Source organism: Topomyia yanbarensis, chromosome 2, assembly GCF_030247195.1.
Source record: "Topomyia yanbarensis strain Yona2022 chromosome 2, ASM3024719v1, whole genome shotgun sequence".
In the NCBI taxonomy this organism is placed as follows: Eukaryota; Metazoa; Arthropoda; class Insecta; order Diptera; family Culicidae; genus Topomyia; species Topomyia yanbarensis.
In genome coordinates this window covers 351,694,135-351,708,855 of record NC_080671.1, presented here as the reverse complement: position 1 = coordinate 351,708,855, position 14,721 = coordinate 351,694,135, and positions in this window count along the sequence as shown.

Sequence of the window (14,721 nt, the reverse complement as noted above, 5' to 3'; positions counted from 1 at the left end):
ACGGAATGTGCTAGCGAAACCTTCGTTGCCCAGCCTTTCATCCAGCTTCGCCAGGGCTTCTAACAAGCGGTAACCTCTTCGTTGGTCAGCCTGCTACTCCACTACACGGCCAAAACGTTAAAGTCAACCAACGTTCGTCTGACTCAAGAGTCATTTGGTACGTTTATTCTCTCCATCTACGTGCATTCGATACTCTGCGTACTAGACCAAATTTGCCACTATTTTTGCTATTTAGATCCCAGCTTCGTCATGATCTATTCAGACAGTCCCTGGAGGTGAAGTCATCATACTCTTACTGAGAGTTCCCCGCGGGCGGAATTTCTCCTGATACCAATTCCCGTTTCCTTGAGCGTTAGTGGGATTTCTCTCGGCACCGATGTCCGTTTCGTAAGCCAATTCGCCCCGGCGGTGGACCTAACCTACTCAATGAACATACCGGTAGGTGCCGAGGTCTGTCGCCAATTTTCACTACAAGTACCTTTTAAAATATATTTGGAAGATTTTTTCAAAAGAAACGTAGATAATTCTATTTAAAATTTTTAGCATTTTAACGAACATGTTAAACTTTTCAATGCAAACAAAATATTTCGGGGGAGTTTTGTCCCCAAAACATATTGATAAGCAAAATGTTTTGACTATTTCATCCAATAACAAATCATGTCCAAGTTTGACAAAATCTCATTGTTTGTAACTATTAAATTTGGTTCACTAAATAAACAATACGATAAAGTTGCAATATACTCCATCCGCAAGTTGAGATAGGGAGATTTCATGAGTTCGACAATTTTTCGTATTTTTAGTTATGACACTGAGAGAATGTATTCGTAGATCTGTTACGAATGAGTTTCGCATACAAAATTTTCGTAAAATATTCGAATTTTGCGTACATATGAGGAATCATTCGTAGTTCTATAGAAGTGTTTTTATTTTATTACGAGTTTTTCGTATACCAACGAATCGACTTTCGCAGGTTTATTACGTATCTGTTTCATTAATAAAAGGAATTATTTGATGAAGAATGCGAAAGTCTCTAAAATTTATTAGCATGTTTAGTAATATTAACATTTTTTTGCGAAGAATCCCCTAAATCATAATGTATAAAAATTGTATATCGCTGAACGAATTTATTCGTAAATCTGATATGGATAGGTTCATCCAAGGATCCGAGCATTTTCAAGCAAGTTAGTAAAGAGTTAGTTTTGTTCGTTTCATGAACTAAAAACATAATGACTTGAAGAACGAAATTTTTCGTGATTTTACATATTTGTTTGTACATAGCACGAACAAAATTTTCGTATATTTTTTCATGCGATCTTTTAGGATCGATATTTGACATGGATTTTTTATATCAAAGAGATCCAAATATAAACATAGTAGTGAATTTTTACTATTTAAAAAAATAGATTCGTAATCAACCCAAGACATTTTTTTTGAGCTGATCACGAGAATCTATGCAATATCTATTCTCAAAAAAATACAAGAGTGCATGTAGCTTTCATAAACAGTTTTCGATATTGATACGACAATATTACTATCATTCTAGTACTCAAAATCGATATTGTCAAATATCGATCCTAAAATGTCGGATGAAAAAATATACGGAAAATTTTGTTTGATGAACGAAATGAAATCGTGCGACCAAAGAAATGTTCGTTTATAAGACCCTTCACACGAGGCGCTAGTAATGTCACTACTGAGCAGTAATGTCACTTTTACTGATCGTGTAAGGTGAGTAATAACGGAATTCGTATACAATTTCAGTAATGCCATTACTTAGTAATGACCAGTAATGATTTCACAACCAACATCTAAAACGTCGCGTTAAGGTCGATCCACAATAAACAGAATCGATTTCATCCCACACAATTTTGTGATAGTCGGGTTTGTTTAATTGTTGGTTCACTATGGTGTAAAGTTTTTGTTATTCACCGACATGTTCAAAACAACACATTTCTTCAATTAGCGATCCAATGTTTCCGTTTTTTATCAAATGTCTAAAGATTGAGTCATGCCGTATCTGACTAGCGGAAATCGAGCTTCGAGAAAAACGAGCAGAACAATTCGAACTGTCAGTTAGGCCCATAATTTGAGTGCCCGATGAAATGTTGAGTTATGTCTGTTCAAAACAAATGGGATATGGATACCATATACGTAGTAATAACACTTTTATAGCACGTGTAAGGGCCACTTATCGCTTGCAAGCGGAAAACGAGCCAAATAGTGCACTCCAATGTATACTCCAGTGTATAGAGATATCTGATGTTTAAAATACGCACACTGAGATCTCGCATTTTCATACAACCGCCCTCTCCTCAGTCCCAGAAGCGGTTTGTTTGCCTCCCAATTCGCCGTGTGAAAGATTTGTTTGGCTCTGAATTTAAACGTCAAAGCGACACAATACCAACCCAGCCGGATAAGCCTATACACGGTAAAATAAAACAAGCTCCAGAATAAGTTATTTTAGCTTACTTTTGAGTTGTGCGTCGGTTTCGCACTTATTATTGTTGTCAAAAACAAAACGAGAGATTCGACTCAGTCGAGGTCTTCCGTGGAGGATGGTACTTTTGATTTGTTTGGGGTATACTCAAAATTAGGTAAACTCAACTTAAATATGAGTATAAAAAACCTATCAATGAGTTGAAATTTTTGCCGTGGTTAAATGAAAAATACACACTTAGAAAAAATGAAAATTACATTTGAAGTAAACAAAATTGCGACGTATTTTGTTGTCTAATAATGGAATTTTACATGTTTTGACATGTAAAATAAAATATTGTGTCTCTTTTGATGTAGAACTCGGTTGAACGGAGATCGAAAATTGTGAATAAAGCACATTTTGACATCTTCTTGAATGTAAATTTGTAAGTGATTTGTGACGCTTCTTTTATGTGCATCTTGCGAGATGTAAATATTTTGAAGTGTGTACCTTCAACACAGTTTACCTCATTTTACCTTCCTCCACGATACCCCGAGATTAAGTCAAAAGAATTCATTTTTAGGTAGTTTTTCGTTTGCGTATACAACGCAGTTCACTTCGGAGCGCGGGCCGTGCTGAATTTATTTGATCATGGCACACATAATTTAAAGAGCAAGAGAGCGGGGTCTCTCACGCCCAACGACCCCCAACCCACCTCCATAGCGCAAAGAAAAGAGCGTTCTGATTTTTCTGTGGTATGTGTACATTGTATGCATGAAACTGGTGCGACTGTGCATCATTGGAATGATTGCTGGCAGCAGTCATGGAATACGCATATTGCCCCGAAGAGCTTGATCTAGCATACGATTGCTTACTATGAGGTCAGAAAGCAAACTGATGATTTTTTTTAGTTTTTTTAGCAGTTAAATTGACTTTATTTCTTTAAATTTGTTTTCTTGTAGTACATGTAATTTATCTCTTAAGTGATACAGAGCTTTCTCTTCAACTTTGTGCATATCTTCTTGTTTTTGTGTTTCTCATTCGTAGTATAAATTTGGTAATTTATTTACCGGATGTAACGGAATTTGTTTCTTTATCTGATGATTTTTTCATGTGTTCTACTTTTATATGTGTGTCGCATTTCGTTGGATGACAAAGAGGCACTCCCAGTAACGCTTGCTGCTTGCTAGAATTGTACGGGCCAATCATGGAGTAGATAATTACTACTTTCACAAAATCCATTATTTTCATTATTTCTAGTACTTGTACATACTACGGAATTAGACACAAACTTGTTGTACATATTTCCAATGAGATAGCTCAGATAGCGGCAGATATTCACGTTCAAAAACTCGGGTAAATCTCCGGCCGAAATTTTTGAAACGGGGCCCCTAAATTGAAAGGTTGGAAGTATTCTACTTAAAAAAAAAAGGTGGTAAATTTTGTGTTTTATTTCGCTTAATATATTACATCCAAGTAAACGGAATACAATCAAAATAAATCATATTTAGTAATTCTACTTCAACAGTTCGTGCAATACACCTTGTATTTTTTTCTATTGCGAGTCAATATATTGCGATGGAGCGCGTCGTATCGCTTGATTAAAATGTCCCTACAAAATCGATCGACAACTCTACCTCGTCTCGCATTTATCGGTTTCAAATTCACGACAAGATAGAATCCCCCTTCTTTCTAGTCTGCACTTGTCACGCATGCGAGAAAATTGTCTTATCGAATAAAGTTCATTGAAAAGTTTTCACATTCGAGCGAATTTACGTGAAACGATGAAGAGAACGAGATTGAGTCAACGAAACGATGCAACAGTTTTATTCCCTTCCAGGATGGAAATGTGAAAAATGCCCACTTCCATTTCCATGCGCACCGATTTTCCATTCGTTTCGACAGTTGATTTGTAACAGCCAAATGTGATTTCAAGATTTTATCACTCGCCAATCGTGGTAAAAATGGATAAATTCAAAATTTCCATATTTTAGTTTGATCGAGATTGGAATCCTATGTTCGATACCACGAATTATAAACGTACATGAAAATTTGCGAACATACAGAAAAAAAATCTATAAATGTGTTCATCGTTGTAAAAATGACTTTAGCGCCAACAAAAATATCAGGAAACCACTAGAATCTATCTCCTGCCAATCGTGATGGAATTGCTAGTAGGAGACCTAGCAACCGGAAGCACAGTGTAACGTCACTTTCGCCGATGTGTGCGACAAACACCACCGGGTGGGAGCGGTTTTCAGCATCGAAAGAAAAAGTGTAATATTTGCTTTGCAATTTTCCGCTTGCGTTCGTTACCCGTCACAACGTCTGTTTTTTCGTCACTCGAAAATTTCTGCCATCAAATTTTATTGAAGATTACTTTAGTACACACGTTTTTCTCCTGCCTCGCGCTCGCTGATGATGCGATGGGCGAATCGTGCCGAGGTGGGTGAGGCTACATTTCGGGGAAAAGTTTGCCCTCCCCCAAAGCTGGGTTTGCCTTCTTTGTGGGTGAGAAAATTCGATCTGCAAACTAACGTCCGACCGTTTTTATAACGACGACGCCACTAGGTGATGTTAGCGGGGAGGCTCTGGTTTTATTACTCCTGGCAATCGGACGGAGGACTGTATTTATACTTTCCTTTATAGATCGTTCAGATCAGTTCCAGCTCATTTGTGGCGAAAGAGGAAAAACTATAGAAATGAAGCTGCTGCCAGGTGTGTCTTGCAATGGCTCACGGTAATTTCGAACACGTCTGGAGAAACTTGTGAAGGCATGCCAACATAAAATGTTGGTTGAAAGTTTGTGAAAAGATTTCGCTTTACTATAGAGAGATATCTCGTAAAATAAATGTTGATGATCTTTTTTGTTAGTTTAGTGGCTGTTAAGCGGATTTGTTGTGATATGTTGCTGTACTGTTTTACTGTTTTACTGTTTCACTGTTTCACTGTTTTACTGTTTTACTGTTTTACTGTTTTACTGTTTTACTGTTTTACTGTTTTACTGTTTTACTGTTTTACTGTTTTACTGTTTTACTGTTTTACTGTTTTACTGTTTTACTGTTTTACTGTTTTACTGTTTTACTGTTTTACTGTTTTACTGTTTTACTGTTTTACTGTTTTACTGTTTTACTGTTTTACTGTTTTACTGTTTTACTGTTTTACTGTTTTACTGTTTTACTGTTTTACTGTTTTACTGTTTTACTGTTTTACTGTTTTACTGTTTTACTGTTTTACTGTTTTACTGTTTTACTGTTTTACTGTTTTACTGTTTTACTGTTTTACTGTTTTACTGTTTTACTGTTTTACTGTTTTACTGTTTTACTGTTTTACTGTTTTACTGTTTTACTGTTTTACTGTTTTACTGTTTTACTGTTTTACTGTTTTACTGTTTTACTGTTTTACTGTTTTACTGTTTTACTGTTTTACTGTTTTACTGTTTTACTGTTTTACTGTTTTACTGTTTTACTGTTTTACTGTTTTACTGTTTTACTGTTTTACTGTTTTACTGTTTTACTGTTTTACTGTTTTACTGTTTTACTGTTTTACTGTTTTACTGTTTTACTGTTTTACTGTTTTACTGTTTTACTGTTTTACTGTTTTACTGTTTTACTGTTTTACTGTTTTACTGTTTTACTGTTTTACTGTTTTACTGTTTTACTGTTTTACTGTTTTACTGTTTTACTGTTTTACTGTTTTACTGTTTTACTGTTTTACTGTTTTACTGTTTTACTGTTTTACTGTTTTACTGTTTTACTGTTTTACTGTTTTACTGTTTTACTGTTTTACTGTTTTACTGTTTTACTGTTTTACTGTTTTACTGTTTTACTGTTTTACTGTTTTACTGTTTTACTGTTTTACTGTTTTACTGTTTTACTGTTTTACTGTTTTACTGTTTTACTGTTTTACTGTTTTACTGTTTTACTGTTTTACTGTTTTACTGTTTTACTGTTTTACTGTTTTACTGTTTTACTGTTTTACTGTTTTACTGTTTTACTGTTTTACTGTTTTACTGTTTTACTGTTTTACTGTTTTACTGTTTTACTGTTTTACTGTTTTACTGTTTTACTGTTTTACTGTTTTACTGTTTTACTGTTTTACTGTTTTACTGTTTTACTGTTTTACTGTTTTACTGTTTTACTGTTTTACTGTTTTACTGTTTTACTGTTTTACTGTTTTACTGTTTTACTGTTTTACTGTTTTACTGTTTTACTGTTTTACTGTTTTACTGTTTTACTGTTTTACTGTTTTACTGTTTTACTGTTTTACTGTTTTACTGTTTTACTGTTTTACTGTTTTACTGTTTTACTGTTTTACTGTTTTACTGTTTTACTGTTTTACTGTTTTACTGTTTTACTGTTTTACTGTTTTACTGTTTTACTGTTTTACTGTTTTACTGTTTTACTGTTTTACTGTTTTACTGTTTTACTGTTTTACTGTTTTACTGTTTTACTGTTTTACTGTTTTACTGTTTTACTGTTTTACTGTTTTACTGTTTTACTGTTTTACTGTTTTACTGTTTTACTGTTTTACTGTTTTACTGTTTTACTGTTTTACTGTTTTACTGTTTTACTGTTTTACTGTTTTACTGTTTTACTGTTTTACTGTTTTACTGTTTTACTGTTTTACTGTTTTACTGTTTTACTGTTTTACTGTTTTACTGTTTTACTGTTTTACTGTTTTACTGTTTTACTGTTTTACTGTTTTACTGTTTTACTGTTTTACTGTTTTACTGTTTTACTGTTTTACTGTTTTACTGTTTTTTCGGATATACTTTTCTACTTATTAACTCTACTTTTGATTTTTTCGCCCTCTGAAACAAATGGCAAGTGAAACGTATACATTTCTTGTTAACTTTCAAACGAACCAGACGGTTTCGCAAATTTTCAGCTCGCCGCCGCAAGTGCCATCGGAAACTGAAAATACTTCAAAAAATTGTTTGATTGTTTCATATCGCCGAAAGGCTCCAAGCAGCAACTCTGTGTACACTTGATAAGGGCGTAAAGTTTTGCCTAATTAAATCTGAATTCATTCGTTTGTCATTTTCTCATGCTCAGATAGAACTAGCTGAAACTTCACAAAAAGAAGATTTCTTTCCAGAGGGTCGCGAGGAAAGTTTGTTTATTAATTTTAAATTTGATGGAAAGAGTTGTCTAGTAGATGTCGATAACCAGCGAAATATTCATTCCGAAGTACTTTACGAGACATAAACAGCTGGGGGTGCGGAAAGTTGGTAAACGTGTCCTTTTGATATACCTTTCGTACATATACCTGAATTTTAATTCAGTAACTGGATTTTTTATGACAAAAATTAAAACATTGTGGGTTTTAAATAGCAATCAAAGAGTAAATCATGATAGGTAAATTGGATATATCTTCAAGTGTAATCGTCAACTGGCTGATCTTGATCGTCCTACTACAGTAGGACATTGCAATAAAGCAATCATTTTTGAAATCTTAGAGCACACCCTGCCAAATTTCACATCATTGGGACAATTTTGGACACTTGCCCACTTTGCTTGAAGTTGGCGCTCGATCAAAATGAAATAACAAGATTATAACACAATAAAATTTTTGTAACAGATTGTGTTTTAAATTTGGTCTAGTTAGTAGTTAAAATAAATAATTATATATAGTTTTGAAATATTTTTGTTATATGTTTCTGATCGGGGGAAAATATAAGAAAAAATTATTAAATGCTATAAGTTTTTAATATATTTTTCCCCAAAAATAGGGGAAGCTGGAATTTTGCGGCATTTTGCCCAAAAAATTCCTTATTCTTAATAACCATTTTGCTCTACCATCGTTAAAAACTTCAAGCGATGTGGGCGGGGGTCAAAAAGTGTCCAAAATGATGTGAAATTTAGCATCTGAGTTTACTTTGACATTTGTTACAATATGAAAGGGGGGCTTAGAGATTAAAAAAATTGTTTCTTGCTATGCCCTATACTACAGTTCCTTGCCGTATTAATAATTAATATATATATAGTTGAAATAATTACTTTTCTGCAGTTTTATCTATAATATTCCTTTAATTTCTTGACCCTCATTCGATCGCAGTAGTCCTATGCGTGGAATGTAAGTCTTCAGCGCTCGTCAAAATTATGCAAACCATTATTGATTTCGAAAAATTCATAAAATTGCCTCGGGTATAAAAGAATTGCGCACGGAAGTGAAAGCGATGACGTGATTGGCCAATGAAGAGTACTTGACGCTGGAGTCCAAGCACCCGGACGTATTTCGAAGATTGACTGAAAAAGGACGGATATTATTGTGCGGGTATTGTACTTGTTGTCCGATAACAAAGTTCCGTCTCTTGTAATTTATTCTTACGTGAAAAAGGTTACAAAATCCTAAATATATATATTTTAAATTAGTTTTAGTTCAATTTTAGTAAATAAGTGCATCTTACTTTAGTGGATTTGTTACCTTAACTTAACAATATTCGCGAAGAAATGGTTCCTGTCAGCATGGACCGGATTCTAATTTTCTACATAGTATAAGTGTTCATTTATTTTTAAGACAACTCAATTTTGATGGTTCATTTTTTCTCACCTTTGCATAAGCTAGAATTAGGTAGCGTGGTTTTAGGTTAAGTATTACAATAATTCACCGTTTCATCTCTATATAAAATATTTAGATTTAACTTTAATTTTAATTAGGATTTCAATGTATAGTATACCTGACTTATAATAGTGTTCCAATTAGATGGGATTTTAGTTATTAAATTAATTTTAAGTTTAGCTAACAACGGATCAATTTATCTGCTTCACTTGCAATCCTAATACGCTTCTTCGATGGCCTATCGGTCTCCCCTTTGACCTTTGGATTACTGCTGACAATCCTCGCACAATGCAAAGGGTCTGACTGCGTTTACGATACAGGGGCGTCGTACTTATAGGGAGTAATTGTGCAAACGTATTTATTTCATAGTTCCACTGTTACCCTCTTTCCCCTACTATTTGGAAACAACCGAGGCACATATATGGTTCGTCGCGGTGCGGATGTGGGCGGTAAATGGATTGTCCGCACCGCAAAAAAATAATAAGCTTACCGCAACCGCACTTTAGTAAATAAACCGCACCGCGCGGTAATGCGGTAAATGCGGTAAAATTTTTATATTTTTAATAATAGTGTTGAAAAATTGTACATTTGTGTAACCATATATTATTCTTATTCACACGAAATTTAACTTTAAGAGACTCCTCAGAATGTAATGTTTATGAAAAATTCAACTTTTGCATTTTCTATTAAAAAAATTCCGTACATTTTAAGGCAAACATTATATACATTCAAAAACTGCAGTAATAGGAAAACTTTTATTTTAGCAACTCTTCAGTTAATTGAAAAAATGTGGAATAAAAATGTAATAAGAAATGAAGTTGCATATTTTTTTCTTTAAATTTTCATATTTTCAATGTTTTTGGCATATGAAAATAAAATGGATGATTTTCGCATTTACGTAGTAAACCACCTTTCATTCTTAAAGGAATTTCACAAAAAAAATTAAAGTCGAAATACCAGTACTTCTATATAGTAGCGCATATATTCCAATACAGTGAAATAAAAACATATTGTATTTCATCAATAAGAACGACGCCATATTTGACTAAAAAATTGCTCTATACATTTCATCTAATCAGGAGTCCGGTCTCAACCGGTACAGAATTATTGAACATTAGAAAAACTGCAAAAAATGTATGATTTGTAGCTTACAGCAGAAATGATTTTTAAAAATAGGGGGTTTTACGGACAAAATATCCCAAAACTCTAACTTCCGCATTCTTCAAGAAACATTATGTGTATTATCATTCAAAAACTAAGATTGCCCCCTTTAAAAATGTATGAAGTGTCATTTTCTAAAGGCTAGTTCGAAAGTTCTAGCATTTAATGTATTTTACTCTAATATTTTCCAAAAGAGCCAATGGCAAAAACTTCAATTGAAGTGAACGGGAGTCAAACTATGTAGTATTTGGCAAAAAAGCTTTAAAAAAGCTACAAAATAGTCTTAACTGAAAAATATTAGGACTTAATTTGGTAGAAAATTATAGTAAATTTGAACGGAAGTACGCAAAAAAAGTTATGTAGCATACTTTTTGAAAAAGAGTCCAATAAAATTGACTGCAGTAAAATTCATAGAAAGATAGAAATACAATGTTGATGAACGAATGATAGAATAATCATCCTAATTTGGACCCCTCCTTATTTTGGACGCTTTCATACATTTGTATCCTTTACTGCCAATTACTGCAAATTCGTTTGGTTTGATGAAGATAATTATATTCTTTGGGTTGTGTTTAAGCTCCAGCATAATTAGTTCATCTCTAATTCCTTTAAATTAGTCAAAATTCGCAATTGAAAAATTGATATCGAAAACGGTTCATAATTCCACGATTTCCAACAGAAATCGAGAGAAGTGATGCACTTTTAAATTGGATTTAAGAGTAAATATTTATTGTTTTTAAATGATCTAATAATTTTGTCTCTATTTGGATCTTGCATTTTATGTATTTGAAATGGTTAGTTTGTGAAGTTTTACTTAGAAGTATAAAATAACTAGTACAAAATATGTCGTAAAAACAATAGCGTCAAAATATTTCGGACACAGCTAGATTTTCTTTCATTATAGCAGTCTGTTTATCAATTTAGAATAATCAAAATTATCCCTTTATCAATTATTTTTTGCGGTGCGGTTGCGGTAAAAGCTCTTTCCCGCACCGCATCTGCGGGAAAAACTAGGCACATACCCGATCAGAAAAAATAACGAAATTATTGCAGACTGTGTTACTTTGTTATGACAACAATTGTCTTATAACTCTGGTCTCATTAGTTGGTAAAATAACAGAAAATATAACAAATATTCTTCTAGCATATATCTCGCGTGTTTTTTGAAAAGAGCCAATAAGCATACTGTCAAAATTCACTTTGAGAGGAAATTCTGAACAAACCATTAATCGCTGACTTTAAATCACAACAGCGGACGAAAGAGAAAACTTTTCTCTTTCATAAAATGTTAACATCCATTCTCGGCGAGTTACGGCGAGTCCGGAATTTTCTTTCAGTGAATTTTGGCTTATTGGCCGTTCACAAAAAAACACACGAGATATAAAAAATGTGACAACCTGTGCTATGCTTCTACCAGCATTATATTGAGACATTCAGCGAAACGTAAGGTGTAAGGTTGCCAGTAAATTTTTGGTTTAACTAGCACTTGTATTTGCTATTTGCGCTTGAAATTAAGTAATGTAGTGGTAGTAATCAGCCTCCCATTTTGGTTTACACGCAAGGACAGTTTGCAAAACAGGATTTGATTAATAAGTTTAACTCATTTAACCAATTTTATCAATTGTGTCATCTAAAAAGATTTTTGAATTACACTGAGCGTGGTGAATTTGGCACCACTTGCAACTGGTATAATCAACCTGCACAAAGCGTTGCAAAACGCAGGGTTGTTTTTTGGAACAACATGTGTTATCATTCAGCCCTTCGCTATGCAAAATCACGAACGCCTCGAAAAATATTATTTTTTTTATGAATCAAAATTTTAAAGGTGTAGGGGAAGATGGGATAAAACGCACCCCCGAAGGAAAATGCACCCCTTGCTTATATCGAAAATTGTCCGCCATAGTAAACATATACTATCAAAGTTTGATAAGTCTTCTCATGTAATTATTGTGGTTCGTGCAACAATAATTTTCAGCTCTTATAAATGCTTTTTTTCATTATATCAGTGCATTCCCGTTCTATTTTTAACGTTGTTTGTTATTCTGCCGCACTATATATGAAAAATCTGCTAAATAATTCACTTTTTGCTAAATTATATCTCACCCTTATCCTCTTCTATGATTTTGCAGGTCTTTAATCGAAAACAGAAAAATCGTTCTGAAAACCTACTAATTGCATAACATAAGGTTATTTAATGGCAAACTTTTGTGAAATCTCGTCAGACAACAAAACTACTTGCTTGTTCGCCGAGCATTCTGCCCCGTTGTTGCGGTGTATTTTACCCCCGCATAGGTGCATATTGCCCCGCTTATTTTTCAAAAAGTGATTTTCAATGATTTTGAAAAATAAATATTTTCCATGGTTTTGAATATTTTGCAAAAAGTGATGATTGTGATCACAGAGGAAAATGTTGGCTAAACGATATCATTAATTAAATTCTCCCAGTTGATGTTTTATAGCTGAGTTATGATCAGCTTATGTGTCCTTAGGGGGTGCGTTTTACCCCATCTTCCCCTACATCATTTTTCATCATGGGTGGGTTGTAAGTCAGGATTCGCCTCAAGCCGCCTGAGAATATATTTTCGTGCATAAAAAGTTTGAATAGTTTATTGACTGTAGGATACGTAAATGTTCTAGATGTGAAGGCGTTTAGACTCTGGGTAACCGTTTATCGAGAGTTTGTTCACCTAAAACAACTTGAACTCCGGCAACCGGCTGTCGGGAGTGTTGTCGACAATATAAAATGGACCATAAACAATGAGTTTAAAAGTGGTATTGTAGACCATTCATAAATTATGTCACGCCTAGATTGCTCAATACTAACTAACTTTCTCTCATATTACCACGCTATTTATCCCCTTGGTCTAATACGAACCAAATGATCACAAGCATATTGAGATCCCGTAACTTGAAATTTTCCACCGCGTTCGAGTAAACGTTGCGATATGGCAATGAAGATGCGTTCCCTCATACATAATTCAAAAATCATCATTCACTCAGACAAGACCATGCGAATTCCCCATGCGCATTAAAGACCCAGTGGATTCGTTTCCTAGTTGGTCAAATAAACACTAAACAAACAAATAAATTAGTTTGCTCAGTCTAAAGAAATGTCGACTCGATTGCACAGTGGTCCGAATTCACAATTTAGGAAGACAAAAATGTTTGTGGCTAAACCTTATGTTTTAGAGCTATGATGTCTTCAGGACAAATAATCAGTATTGATTAGGCCATCTCCAGATGTAGATGGTATTAGGGTGGCTCTTATTGTTAGGGTGCTTAAAACATTATTTTCTGATTGTGAGGAGATAGAATATTGCAGTCTTCAGCAATATTGTACAGGAACTCCTCTCCCCTAGTAAAACCAGTGGCACATCATTCTCCACTGATCGCCACGATTGATAGCTCTGTGGTGCATGACTTCGATATATTACCGCTTTCTGTCTCCTACCATTTTCGTAAAGCTGATCATCGCAGTATCGCAGACCTTCTTTCCACCATCGATTGGGAAAATATTCTGGACCCCGAAGATGTCCAAACCGCAGTTCAAACGTTCTGGTGTACACTATTGACAGGCACGTTCCAAAGAAAGTTCACCATCGACAAACCGGCCCTCCAGGGCAAACGAGTACACTGCGACGGCTGAAGTCTATAAAGAGAGGTGCCCTGCGGAGGTTTACCAAATATCGCACAATATCACTCAGAGACTATTACGTCAGTCTCAACCATGCGTGCCAACGAGCCAGTCAACACTGTTTCTATCGATATCAGCAAAATATTCAGCGTAACCTCAAGTCGCATCCTAAACGTTTGTGGAAATAGGTGAACGAGCAGCGCAAGGAATCAGGACTGCCGTCGTCTATGACTTCCTATGGGAACACAGCTACTACATCTCGAGACATATGTGCACTTTTCTCGGAAAAATTCGCGAATGTATTCACAGATGAGGCACTAACTATTGAGCAAATCGAACTCGCTGCTAACAGAGCTCCACTTGTGGGTCACACTCTGGGTGCTATCGATTTTAATGCAACGATGATTACCAGAGCTTCCTCTCGACTTAAATCATCTTTCAATCCGGGACCCGACGGGCTCCCCTCCGCGATACTGAAAAGGCACATCGAAGTTTTGGTTGCTCCGCTTCTTCAGATCTTTAGAGCATCTATTACTAGAGGCATTTTCCCATCCTGCTGGAAATCAGCGAATATTCTCCCAGTTCATAAAAAGGGCAATAAGCGAGACGTCAATAATTACCGTGGGATAACTTCGTTGAGTGCTGTCTCGAAGTTGTTCGAGCTGGTGATTATGGAACCTCTTCAGGCTCACTGTAAGCAGTACCTAAGTGACGATCAACATGGTTTCACGTCAGGGCGGACAACTGCATCTAACCTGTTATGCTTAACATCCTACATAACAGAGAGTATGGAACGTCGCGCTCAAACTGACGTCGTTTACACCGACTTATCTGCCGCTTTTGATAAGCTAAACCACGATATCACAATAGCAAAAATGGAGAGATTTGGAATAAATGGTAGCGTTTTGCAGTGGTTTCGATCTTAGCGGTTGTCATAGAAGATTGC